Source organism: Dermacentor variabilis, chromosome 2, assembly GCF_050947875.1.
Source record: "Dermacentor variabilis isolate Ectoservices chromosome 2, ASM5094787v1, whole genome shotgun sequence".
In the NCBI taxonomy this organism is placed as follows: Eukaryota; Metazoa; Arthropoda; class Arachnida; order Ixodida; family Ixodidae; genus Dermacentor; species Dermacentor variabilis.
The window spans coordinates 198,440,580-198,454,028 of NC_134569.1; positions in this window are offsets into that span (position 1 = coordinate 198,440,580).

The window sequence follows — 13,449 nt, forward strand, 5'->3', positions numbered from 1 at the left end:
ACTATTTCTTCAGTCATATATATATAATATGCAGTCCCCTACACGCCGTACTAGGGGACTCGGGATTGATTTTGACCATCAAGGGATCTCTAACGTGCCCGCAATGCATGGGACACGGGCGTTTTTACCTTTCGTCCCCACAGAAATGCGGCCACCACGGCCGGGATTTTTTCCCCCGAGCTCGTGCTTATCGGCGCAGCACTATAGCCGCTAAGCCACCGTTATCACGTTTGATTCGCGGTCCATCCCGTACGGGCCCTGAGGGTAAACCAAAAGAACGGCGCGACCTTGGTATCACGCTTTTATATCTGACGTCTGTTGAACAAAACATAGAGCATATTAAGCTATACCTCATCAAACAGCACTTAACTACCATTAATGAAAAAGTAATACGCATACTCGTCACACGGATATTTTTCGTATAATATATAGAGCGTTGGATACACTGGAAATTGTTCCGGAAGCTTTTTAACTTGAGCGTTTCTTCAAGCGATTTCCTTTTGCTTCTATTGTGCTATGGAATAGTGTTGCAGTTTTGGCCGGTTTCTAGCCTCACCGAGTAAAGAAGTCCCATGGAAAGAGAGAGAGAGAGAGTGAACTTTAATGAGCACCAGCAGTTCAGTCGGCTGGGCCTAGGCCTCCCACGATGGGACGTCGAGGTCTTGCCTCTTCGCCGCTTCGTAGGCCTGCGAGGTCGCCCAGAGTTGGTCGTCGAGATGGGAGCTGCGCAGAGCGGCGTGCCATCTCGACGAGAGGGTCACGGGATTAAGGTCTGGGTATTGATGTTTGCACTCCCATAGCATGTGGGGGAGTGTTGCTGATTCAGTTTTACAGACCTTGCACGTCTGGCTCGGGTAGATGTCGGGGTATATAGTATGATAGCGTGTGAGGGAGGGGTATGTATTCGTCTGTAACAGGCGAAGGGTGGTTGCCTGTGCCCTGTTTAACTGGCGGTGAGGGGTGGGGAAGGTTCTTCTTGCGAGGTAAAATCACTTCACAAGGTCGTTGTATCTTGTAAGGCGGTCGCGTCCTGCGGGTGCACCTGCACCGTGTCCGGCACAGTTGACTAGTCCTCGTGCTACGGAGTGTGTAACCTCGTTGAGGTTGGTGAGGTGCGGGGGTCAACGCCGGCGTGTGCTGGGATCCAGACGAGGGTGATTTGATTTTCAGGCGAATGCGGGGCTTGTAAGATACGGAGTGATTGCTGAGAAATACGACCTTTGATGTAGTTGATTGCTGCGCGAGAATCGCTCAGTATGGTGTGGCAGGCTGGGTCAAAAGTGGCCAGGGCGATGGCCACTTCCTCGGCCGTCTCGGCATTTTTGGTAACGATGCTGGCAGTATGTCGGAGCAAGCCGCCTGCCGTGGTAACCGCCGCAAAGCGCCGTCCATCTTGGTACTCAGCTGCGTCGACGAAGGTGACGTCCGCGGTGTTGGCATAAGCTTTGATGAGGGAGGTAGGTCGTGCCTTCCTGCGTTCTTTGTTGTAGTCTGGGTGCATGTTTTTCGGAATAGGGTTGGCGTGTATCCATTGCTGAATGTCGCGTTGTATTGGGTGTTTGTCTCCATGTTGACGGTGGTAGGTGATATAAAGCTTGTTTAGAATTCTGCGGCCCGTTTCCGTTAGGGTAAGCCGCTCTAGTTGGGATCGACGTTGGGCTTCGATTTACTCGTCTAGCGTGTTGTGGATATCTAATTGTAGTAGAAGTACCGTGCTGGTATGGTTGGTAGTCCTAAGGCCTGCTTATAGGCTCCTCTGATCATATGTCCAGTTTAGTCTTTTCAGCTTTGTACCAGTTGAGAAAGGGCGCAACGTAAGTAATGTGACAGACGATAAAAGATTGGACAAGGTGGATGAGGCTTTCTTCCTTCATACCCCCTCGCCGGTTGGTCACTCGTTTCAGCAGTCTGGATGTATTAGCGGTCTGTCGAAGGATCTTGGAGATAGCCGTAGAGTTAGCTCCGTTGGCTTCTATGGTCATACCAAGAACGCGGATACTAGGGACCACGGGTATAGGTCTGCCATCCCTCAGGTTGAGCTCTATTTCCTCGTATTGGCGTTTATTCGTGGAGCGCCGCGGGGGGAATCCACGGAGTGTGGGGCGGTATAGGAGAAGCTCCGACTTTTCAGGGGAACAGCGGAGTCCAGTAGCTTCAAGATAACGTTCTACGACGTCAATGGCGTCCTGTAGCGCAGTTTCGATTTGGCCGTCACTGCCCTTTGCGGCCCAGATTGTAATGTCGTCGGCGTATATGGTGTGTTCAATGCCGTCGAGTTTTTGTCGTTCTTGTGCTAATCCGAGCATAACCAGATTAAACAGTATTGGGGAAATGATAGAGCCTTGCGGTGTACCCGGGCTGCCGAGGGAGAGTTGCTCGGATCGAATGTCTCCGACCGACAGGAAGGCCTTCCGATTGACTAGAAAGTCTCTTACGTAGTTGTAAGTGCGTTCTCCAAGGTTGAGCAAGGAGATGCGTTCGAGGATGGTGGAGTGCCTGATGTTATCGAAGGCGCGCTCGAGGTCGAGGCCCAAGATCGCCTTCGTGTGACGGGATTTGCCATCTAGGATTTGATGCTGAAGATGGAGCATAGCGTCTTGGGTGGAAAGATGCTGTCTAAAGCCAATTATCGAGTGGGGGTGAGCACATGTGTCTTCGAGGTGAGTGTTTACACGGTTCAGGAGTGCGTGCTCCATGACCTTGCCTACACATGAAGTTAGCGATATGGGCCAGAGATTGGCGAGGCAAGATGGCTTACCGGGTTTGGGGATGAGAATTACTTTGGCCGTTTTCCATGTCGGGGGAATGGATCCCTGGCGCCAGCAGTTGTTGACGTATTCGGTGAGTTGGTGCACCGAGGGGTCATCTAGATTTCTTAGTGTTTTATTGGTAACACCATCTGGGCCTGGCGCCGAACGGCTGTTCAGCTTATGCAGGGCAGCATGAATCTCTGCCACGGTGAAATCTTCATCAAGGGCAGGGTTGGAGGTCCCTGTGTATGGCCCGTGAGGTTGAGTGGGCCCAGATGGGATGTACTTTTGACATAAGCTATTCTTAACGTGGTCCTGGCCATGCGTCTTGCTTTCTGTGAACAAAAGTTTGGTGAGGCGATCTTGTTGATATGAGCGGGTGGTGGTGCTATCAATGAAATGTTTCAGAATTTTCCACGAGCGGGGGTGGTGGAGTTGCCCGTCTAGAGAGTGATAGAGCTCTGTTTATTGCTGTTGACTTAGAACGCGGCAGTGTGCTTCAATTTCCTTGTTGAGAAGTGCGACCTTCCGTCTGAGTCATCTATTGAGCCGTTGTCCCTTCCCTTTAGAGAGGATGGATGATTTGGCCTCCATAAGGTGGGTTCATGCGCTCAGTCGGGGCATCTGTTGTGATAATGTGGGTGGCTGATTTAGTATCAGACAGTAGATCGCATGACCATGATTCTATGTCAGTAATGGGAGTGTCCGTCGTTGCTGTTACACAGCGTTTACGGAACGCATCCCACTCCGTCCAAGTAAACTCCCTTGTTCTTCTCATAACGGCTGTTAGGTGTGGGAGAGTAATTTCGATGACAGAGTGATCACTCCCGAGGTCGTGTTGGGTGTTGCGCCAATGGACGTTGTCTGCGTTTTTGGTGAAAGTGAGGTCTGGTATCGCGTCTCGTTCAGTAGAAGTGCCGAGGCGAGTAGGGAAGGCTGGGTCAGTAATGAATGTAAGCCCGAGATCATGGGAGTCTTGCCATAAGTTACGACCTGCAGCAGAGCTGTGTCTGTAACCCTATCCTGTGTGCGGGAGATTGAAGTCACCTCCGATGATAAGGGGGCTGCTGCCTGCGATATTAAGGGCCTTCTTGAAGAGGGCTAGAAATTGGCTATGGCGTTGAGATGGAGTATTTTAGATATTCAGGATAAATATTCCTTCCTTTCTTTTTCTGTGCGGGATGAGCTCAATGAAGAGGTGTTCGATGCGCCGATCGTTGAGATCGTTTTCGATTGCGGTAATTCTTTTTCGAACGAGTGTGGAGACTCCGTGTGGAGCGTTGTTCGCAGTGAAAGGTTGATATCCTGGAAGGTTGACTGGAGTATCGTGCGTTTCCTGGAGTAAGATTACGTCGGGTTCACATGAAGTAGTACAAAGGGGTTGATGGAGAACGCGTCGTTTATGGAGGTAGCCTCGGCAGTTCCGCTGCCACAATGTTGAGTCAGTGTTAGTTAGGGTCATGATAAAGGATAGGGGATGCCACAAGTGGCAGGGTGGCGGCCACGGTTCCTATGGTGTCCATTGCTACGGCTTGAGCGGTGGAAGCGGTTTTTGTGAAAAGGGTTTGAATATTAGCTTCCATGGCGGTGACTCTGTGCATAAGGGCGATTAGAGAATTCTGTAATGTTTCTACCGTGCTTTGGAGTGTTACGAGCATATCCTTGACTTCGGAGCGTACTCTTTAAATGCATGAAAACGCACCGACTCTGGCGAAACGGGCACTGTAACGTCAACATATTATGTCCAAATCCAACAGCGCTTATGGAAGTAGTATTCCAAGCATGCCATACAGGGCGCCTGGATGCATTTCTCGCAGAAAACTGCATTCGTCTACACGCGCTACAGACTTACTCGCAAAGCAGACTAATTAATTAACCGACTATTTCAGTAGGACACGTGGATCAATGTGATTTTGTAATAAAAAGACGTGAAATTTAGGCTGCAGTGGTTTGAATTTACTGCCAACTGCAATATACAGCTGAACATTTCACTGATCACTTCTGGTTCGCAGTTGGAAGCACCACAATCCGGGCAATGTCACCACACACTACGACGCTCATCGCCTACCACAGTATCATCATCAGCTTCAACTCCGTGGTGGTGATAGTCGGAAGGGTCAGCACCGCGATCCTCATTTACATAGCCGGCAGCAAGCCGTCCGGCCAGTTCTTCACCGAGTGCAGTAGTGCTGCCTGCAGGCTGGCCATGCGCGACATTCAAACGCTGATGAACTGCGGCATGGGCCCATGCCACGACTTTCACCGTCACGTCTGCCACCACTGAGAGTAGAAGGCGGCAACGCCCGAAGGTCCCGTCAGTTTCCTGCTATACAGCCCGCGGCAGCTCCTGGTGCTCGTCCACAGTAGTCTTAGTACCGTGCTCAGCGCCGAGACTGTCTCGACCGGTTCCTACAGCTTCGCCACGTTCTACAGGTCCTGCGAGCGCTTCCTGAGTGCGCCCGCAGTGTCTGTGAGTGACCTACTGCGGTCTGTCCAAAAGTACGGCGAAGAAGTTCTCGGCTTGTCCACCTTCCCGGACGTCGTTCGCTATATCGTAGAACTGTCGCAGGCGCATGGTATTCACACCGTCCTCGACATTCGATTAAGCAGGTTCTCCGACGCTGTGTTCCTGCAATTTTCGCGTGGCCAGACGTTGTCGCACAAGATGGACGCACCGCCCGCGTTGCCTCCGGAAGACTACCTGAAGGAGCTGTTAAGAGAGATCTCAAGAATGTGAGGCCGCGAGTTCAACCTGACAGAAATTTTTGACAGCGAGCAAAGATTGAGTGGCATCATGGCATCGGAAAGTCTGGCGGAGCAACAAAGCGCGGGCGTTCTTGCGTACTTGACTAAATATGTCCGTCAAGCCGAATCGCTTGACGCTTTAAATGCCCACCTGCCGGACGAATACAAACTGGGCAGGTGGTCGATAATATCCACCGACAAGGTCGACTTGTTTCGGCAGCTGCTCAGCTTCTTCAGGGGTTTCGTCCACCACGGTGTGGTCTACTTGTACATCCAGGTTATCATCGACGCGTTCCGTTTCTATTACCCCGAGCCAGCGGCAGCGACTGGGAACGCGTCGTGTCGTCCTGCCTGCAAGCGGCTCGACTCGTAATGCGCAACGCGAGGAGCGCCATCGTAGCCCAGCTCCTTCCGCAGCAGAGCGCGGACAGTGCCGTCCTCGAGGTGTTCGCCGGAGAGCGCAAAGCCATCACCGATGGTGATAAGTTCGCCTGGCTGCGCAAGCTCGCGAGTCAAGAGGCTCACGTGAGGCTCCGTGACGTCCGCCTGCAGCAGTTGCGCGTCTCCTACCAGGACGGCACATTGGGGGAGAACGACCTGGAAGAGGCCTCCATTGCCAGAGGGTTCCCGGGCTTCTTCACTCGCCTCAAGCAAGGCGCAGCAACAGTAGAACCTGCTGGAAGATCCTCCGGCCGTGCACGAAGGCGAGATCGACGACGGTTTCCTCTTGAGCAAGGAGGTTCTGTACGACGCCCTTTCCAGCAGTATCGTCGCGCGAGCGTCCTTGCGCCTGTAGCCCATCCTCTACGCCGGCTTAGTCCCACCCTAGTTCGTCATGGGCAGCCTCGGTGTACTGCTGGCTAGATCACTCCTGTACGCTGATTTCCTTGCGAACGCGACGGGCTCGTGGTCGACCGAGGAGAGTCCTGCCCTCGTCCAGTTCGAGCAGTGCATGGATGAAAAGGCGCGCGCGGCTTTCAACGTGAGCCTTCGCGAGAGCAACGAGCCTCCCGAGATCTACATCTGGGCCCAAAGCGTTCGCAGCGCGTTTGACGCTCTCAGGACCACATACGAGCAGCGTCTACCGGCCTTAGATCAGGACAGGCTATATTGGGTTGCAGCTCAAAAAGACTTTCTTCAAGCGTTCTTGTCTTCTCTCCTGCGGGATGGAAAGAAGCTGTGAGCACCTAGCTTCGAAGGTCTCCTGCTTTTTACCCTTACTCAACATGAAGGAGTTTTCGAAGGCATTTAACTGCGAGCACCCGCCGTGGCTACACTCGGGAGATTATTGCGTTTTGTGACTGAAACACTTTGGACCGAACTTACTCCGCTTCCGATATGTGTACTTTTTTCCTCTTTCTGTTTAGAGAATGATTCAAAAGCTAGAGTGTAATATTTTGCACGTTTCTTTTCTAGCTCCTAGAACAATTTCTGTTGTCTGAAGTGCCTTCGACGCCTCCTCTTCCTAGTTTAGCTTTATTATGTGCGCATTCAAGCTTTATAGTTTATCAACTTCTTGATTTAGGGATTATTCCGTTTTAAGAAATAGACCCTCCTACAGCCATGATACCGAGGTGCTGATGATTAAACACTTGCATAAAAGTTGATGTGATGTGCGGTGTTCATGCAAATGTAATAAAGCTTTTGTGAGCCGTTGCCTGCTAGAGGTTCTCGTGCATGCTTCAAGCACTCAACGCATACAGTAACTGTTCGTGTCGGACGTGTTAGGGAAACGCAGTGTACGCATTTTTCCGCTGGATCGTTTTGCCTCGTGGACAAGCCCGGCCAGTATACTGAATGCTGTTTTGCCCGTCGACATTGTAGCAGCCGACGCTGACATTCTACCGCAAATACATAGACAATGGTGCACATCGCAGGGGAAAAATCTATGCGACACCTGTTTATACAGCTGAGTAAAAAGCTTATGCGTACCTCGAGTGACGTAGTTGCCGCTTTTACAAGTTCGATTTTCAAAGATAATGAGGTCTGTAATTCAATATAAATAGCTTCCGTCAATGGTGCGTTGACTAGTGGCGTAAGATTTTGCATTTCTGCGTGGTCCTCTGACGACTAAAGTGCTAAATAGCAACTTTGATATTGTCACCAGGCAGACCTTAATTGCTCCTGTGCCCTCATGCACGTTAGCTCGAAAGACACAGTACGGGAACTTAGTTATTTAAAAAATGCACGCCAATTACCTGCAAAATCCGAAATAAAATAAAAACGAAGTGGTAATAGGTACAGCCCAATCTTTACGTGACTGGTATTTGGTAGCTTTTTGCACTTTTAAAATCGGCAAGCTGTTGCATATTATTTATTCGTAAGGCATATACTAGCCTACAAAGAACCCAGGAATGCGTAGCGGTCTAAACGACAAAAAAAGTGCATGGTGTTGCGCTCGCACCAGGATGCACAGTTGTGATTTTAGAACGTATATTAGGCGTTCCACTTAGCTGCTTGAAATTAGGAACGAACGAGCTTTCGAACATTCAGTTCTCTGCTCTGTATGAACGCCTCATGAAGAGATTGCAATGCAGCCCGTAATGTGACCAATTGAGGAGAAGCCAAAAACCGGCAAATGGTATGGCAGACTGGGGTTTAACTGGCAGCTGGCACCATGACGGAAAACGAGGCTGTAGCTGTGGAAAACCAGCCAAGTGGCTTTCATAAAATAACGAAACCATCATCGAAAGAAACTGTGTAGGAGATTTCCTACATTGGATAACAAAATCTACACGAGAAGTATTTATGACCAAAAAAAAATCAACAATCATTACGATATTCCCTTTTGCGAAATTTGAGCGCAGCTCTTTGATATATAATAATATATATAATATAAATAATTAGCCTATTAACCTACAACCTCCGTTATCATAATCTGACTCGGACCAAGATGCACCAAATGAACACCCTCCTCCGTACGGAACTAAAGGCAGCGCTGGGACTACCCCAACATGCGTCTACGCAGCTCCTACTACGACTGGGGGTGCACAACACCATCCGCGAACTAGTCGAAGGTCATCTTAACAGCCAATTGCAACGTCTACAAAGAACAATGCAACGATGCCACATTCTATGCCGGCTAGGATACCAAGCACCAAGAAAACCACAGCAGGAAAACCGCACACTTCTTGGGCTTAGCATTCGCAACAAGATTCGCGTGGCCCCAATTCCCCGGTATGTGCACCCTGACCGTCATAAAGGCCGAAGAAAGACAAGAGCACAGGGCCTGACTCGACTCTTTGGCGGTGACACATCGAACACACTGGTCCTATACACCGACGTGGCCCGCTACTCGCAGAAACGTGCCCCATGTTTGGTCGTACTACATAGAACACACATTTTGAGAGCTTCGGCTATGCTCAACACTGTGGACAGTGGCACGGCGGAAGAGGCTGCTATCGCCCTAGCCATCGTAGACGCTTCAACCATGCCGGCAACGGATGGACCCATCACAGTGGTCACTGATTCACAGACCGTCTGCAGGACTTCGGCACAAGGGAGGGTGACACCCTACACACACTGCATCCTTACACCATTACACCGCACAGAATTACACAAGGTGCGTACCGTCTGTACACCTGGACATTCCCCTTTCCATGGTAATGAACGCGCTAATGCGGTAGCCCGAGAGCTCGCTAACCGAGTGCCATTGGAAGGGCTGTCCAACCCAGACGACGCACCGAGAGAACCACTGAACTACACGGAAAGTTTACAATATTACCGAGATAGCAGGAGACACTTCCCTCCACCACATAATTCCCTTTACCGAGAAGATGCCGCCGCGTGGCGACACCTTCAAATTAATTCATTTCCCCGCCTCTCTTACCTTCACCTCTTCCACCTCACACAACATCCCTCATACTGTCCCTATTGTGGAGCAAAGCCCACAGTATATCATTGCACCTGAGAGTTCCCACACCCTTCGGGTTACTTCCCTATTCCTTCACCTTCCTTCTGGGAGACTGCGATGACCAGCTTAGACCCGCAAGAGCAGCTACGGATGATCATGCGGGTACGCAGAGTGACGCGAGCCAATGGGGTCCTGAACTAAGGGCTCCACCCTACGATGAAGTCACCCCATCTCATTACAAATAAATGTTCTCTCCCTCTCTCTCTCTCTCTCTCGCTCTCTCTCTCTCTACGTGTTTTCGCTTTGCGATATACTGGCTGGCACGGACAATCTCTCTCGTGTGGCACGTTGCAAACGGATCGCATGGTAGCGTGACCAACTAAGAAAATAATTACTGCTTTTTTCTTAATTAATTTAATATCTATCCCGCTTTTTCGCGTTCGTGATGTATGCCCCTTCGAATATTCCAGCTCAAGGAGAAGAATTATGTTTTCTCCCACAGGCGATTTTAAACACTCCATAACATTAGAAATTACTACCCCGTATATAAAATTAGTGCGTGTGGCTCGACGCAGCAAAACTGGACGACAGCAGACTAGGACGAAAGGCCCCACTGGTCGAGGATGGACAGATATGCTCAAAATGTATAAGATAATGTAAGTGTTGTGCTGTGTTAAGCTTAATGGCACATGAGCAACTAAGGCTCTCATGCGCCAAACACTGGATATAATTCTTTAAAAAGTTGGGTCACCTCAATGACTCCTTGTCTGGGCAAGAGCGCAAAGGGTCAAAAAATTAACTAAAGACCTCAGTCTTCTTATCAAAGATGAGAATTTGGATGAGGTGTTCTGCAATATCTAGTGAAGCACACAGTGAGGTTTTAAAGTTTTCTGAGACCACCTCCTTCCTTTAAAAGGCTAAAAACACATGACACATCAACAAGCGCATCTTCGCCTAAAATCAACGCTGGGTGAAAAGGATTGTGTTCATTCTAAAACGGAGCAAAAAGCATCTTCCTCGGTGTTTTGAATTTCCTGGATGAAAATAAGACGTGGTTTATTCTTAGCTCATCTACACATGGGGCTTGTCTATTAGTATGAATTTGTGTGTCAGGTGTGTGTGTGTCCTATGCGAAGACTGCATATAATCACTTCTTTGAAAAGCTCCTGATGTGTGCAAGATTTCCATTCGCTTAATACGGGTTTTAACAAATGTAGTTTGTTGTTTAGATCATTGTTCCAAGCAGACTGTCATTTTTCTCTTAGCTTATAGTGTATCAGCTTCATTCAGTCTTTAGAAGGTATACTTACTTTCTTTATTTGTTTGTGCCGGGCCTGTGCCGGGCCTGTGCCGCGCATACATCTGCTCTACCATTGCCACTAAGTCCGGCGTGGCTCGCAACCCAGCATAATTTAATGTTCTGTCCTTGTGTGGTGGCTTTTATTACATTGTGCGTCATGTCCACCAATAGTGGTGTGAGTGCGTTTCTGGAGTGAAGAGTTGTGAGCACATTTAAAAGTCTGTGTATATAATACTGTTGCCGAGATTCTCCTTTACTACTTTCTCTACAGCTATAGAAATGGCGTGACATTCAGCAGTGAATATGGGTGTATACTGCGGAAATCTTATTGTTTCTTCCCAGTTCCGTTGGAGAACTGCACTTCCAATATGACCAGTCGTTTTCAAACCATCAGTATAAAAGCCCGTGAAACAGCTGTATTTTTCCTCTAGCACAATGAATTACTGAATAATTTGTTGGGATGGAGGTTGTGCTTTACGGAACTGTATTAGAGTGACATCGCGGTAGCAAAGATGAACCACGCTGGTAGTGGATCATATGTGTGGGCAATGCCAGGTAATGTGTTCACTATGCCAAGGTTCTGACACATCTCTTCAAATGCCAGGAGCAGTGGTCTAGCAGTTTGAATATTATTCTGGAAGAAGATTTTGGTACAAGTCGATAGCAAATGTGTTTTGGTAGAGATTGTACCTTAAGAATATATGCAAAGGTGGGAACGGCTGTTCCACTTTCTAGGGGGGTTCATCTGTTTCTGTATACAGGCTGGCTATAGGAGACGTTCTGTTAGCACCGCATGATAGACGCCAGCCTGAGTTACGTACTGGTTCTAATTTCTTTAACTATGACGGCCTTGCTGAACCATTTATCATACAGCCATACTCTAAGGAAGAACGTACCAAAGACCGATAGATGTGCAGGAGGCACGTTCTTTCAGACCTCCAGTGTTTATGTGACAGTACTTTGAGTATATTCAGCTAATGGGAAGCTTTCTTTTGGAAGGTGTTTATGTGTGGGAAAAATGTGAGCTTTTTGTCAAGAGTTATGCATATAAATTCTTGTTCTTTCTTGACTGAAAATATGTTTCATTTAGCGCAGGGTGAGTTCACCCTGTGGGCCTCTTATGAGTGTGAAACGAACAGCAAGTGTTTTTTCTGGAGGAAACTTAAATCCATTTCCGTCTGCACAGATTGCGAGTTTGTTCAATGTGAGTTGCGTCTGTCTCTCGCTCGCATGTTGGCAAGCTGGAGGAGGGGCTCGCTTCTTGAAGGTCATCGATCTATCAGAATACATAATGGACCTTGGAATGATTTTTGCTGTGGAGTTCAGATTTACTATGAAAAGTGTCATACTTAAAATAGAACCCTGCGGCACTCCATTCTCCTGGACAAACTTCTTCGAGAGGGTTGCAACCAGGCGTACATGAAATGAACGATCGGATAGGACATCTTTCAGGGAGTTAACCATCCTGCCATACCAAGGTCTGCCAGGTCGCGGATAGTCTCAAACCTCCAGGAGGTATCGTAAACCTTCTCCATATCAAAGAAGACTGCTAGACAGCGTTGCGTCTCTGCGAACGCTTCTCGGACTCAATTTTCTAGGCGGACACGGTAGTCAGTTGTGGAAGGAGCCTTTTTAAGCGCACACTGGTTAATGTCAAGTAGTTCACGCGATTCAAAAATGAACATCAGCCTAGTTAATGCTCAGGACACTTTCAAATGATTTTTCGAGACAACTTGTGCAAGCTATGGGCCTATAACTGCCAGGGGTGTTTGTTGGTGTTGCAGGCTTCAGAAACGGTACAATCTTCGCCTTTATGCAAACCTCAGGTATTTTTCCTAATACCCACATTTTGTTCAAAAATTATAAAAGTGCATTTACGGTAGCTTCTGAGAGGTGAGCTGACATTTCCTAATGCATCTCATTAGGGCCGCGTGCTGTCTGTATACCGGCGGACAGTACTTTTTGGACTTTCTCAAGCGCAATTAGTGCTTTTTAATGCTCATTTGTACTACCACTTGTAGGACGTCTTTGTTTTCCGGCTTTGTGTTTGCACTTCAAGAACGAGTCTGTGTAGCGTGAGGAAATAGAAACATTAGACAAATGTTCCCCTAGTACGTCTACCTGTTCCTCTATACTTGTTTGTGTGGCGAGAGCTCTTAAAAGCAAAATTGCGAAGGGGGAAGCTGCCATTTAGTTTATGAACTTATTCCCACATTTTTGTGGTTGTGATTGAACTGTTTATAAATGGTATTGACACATGAACTTGTTTATCTTTTACGGGTAAGCGCTTCAACCGTCCACGAAATGTTATCACTCAGCGCAAGACGCGTCTGAATGTATCGGAAGTTTCTAGAATGTTATCGATGCTTCTATCCGCTGCCTGTTGTCGCCGAACCTTGTGCAATCTGATTGCATGTATGCACGACGCGAATGACTTACAACTTTGTGGAAGGCATGCGGGTTCCAGCGATTACTCTGGAACATTCGACGAATGATCTATAAAAGCCGACGCGCTTGACCCGCTGATCAGATTTTCGATGATCGCCATCTGTGTTCCTCATTTTCGTTGAGCATTGAGTGTAGCTTGTTTTTCTGGGCACAGGTTCGCCCAATAAAGTTAGTTTCGCCATTCACAGTTTTCTTGCTTTGTCCTCAACGGTCACTACCACGTGACATCTGGTGGAGGTGCTGGGTACCGTTCCGGCGAAAATTTCCTACTTTACACCACGCATCAGTAGGCCGACTTTCTTCTCCTCGGACATTTTCGGGTCGAAGTGCCGCAATAGACGGCTCATTTACTC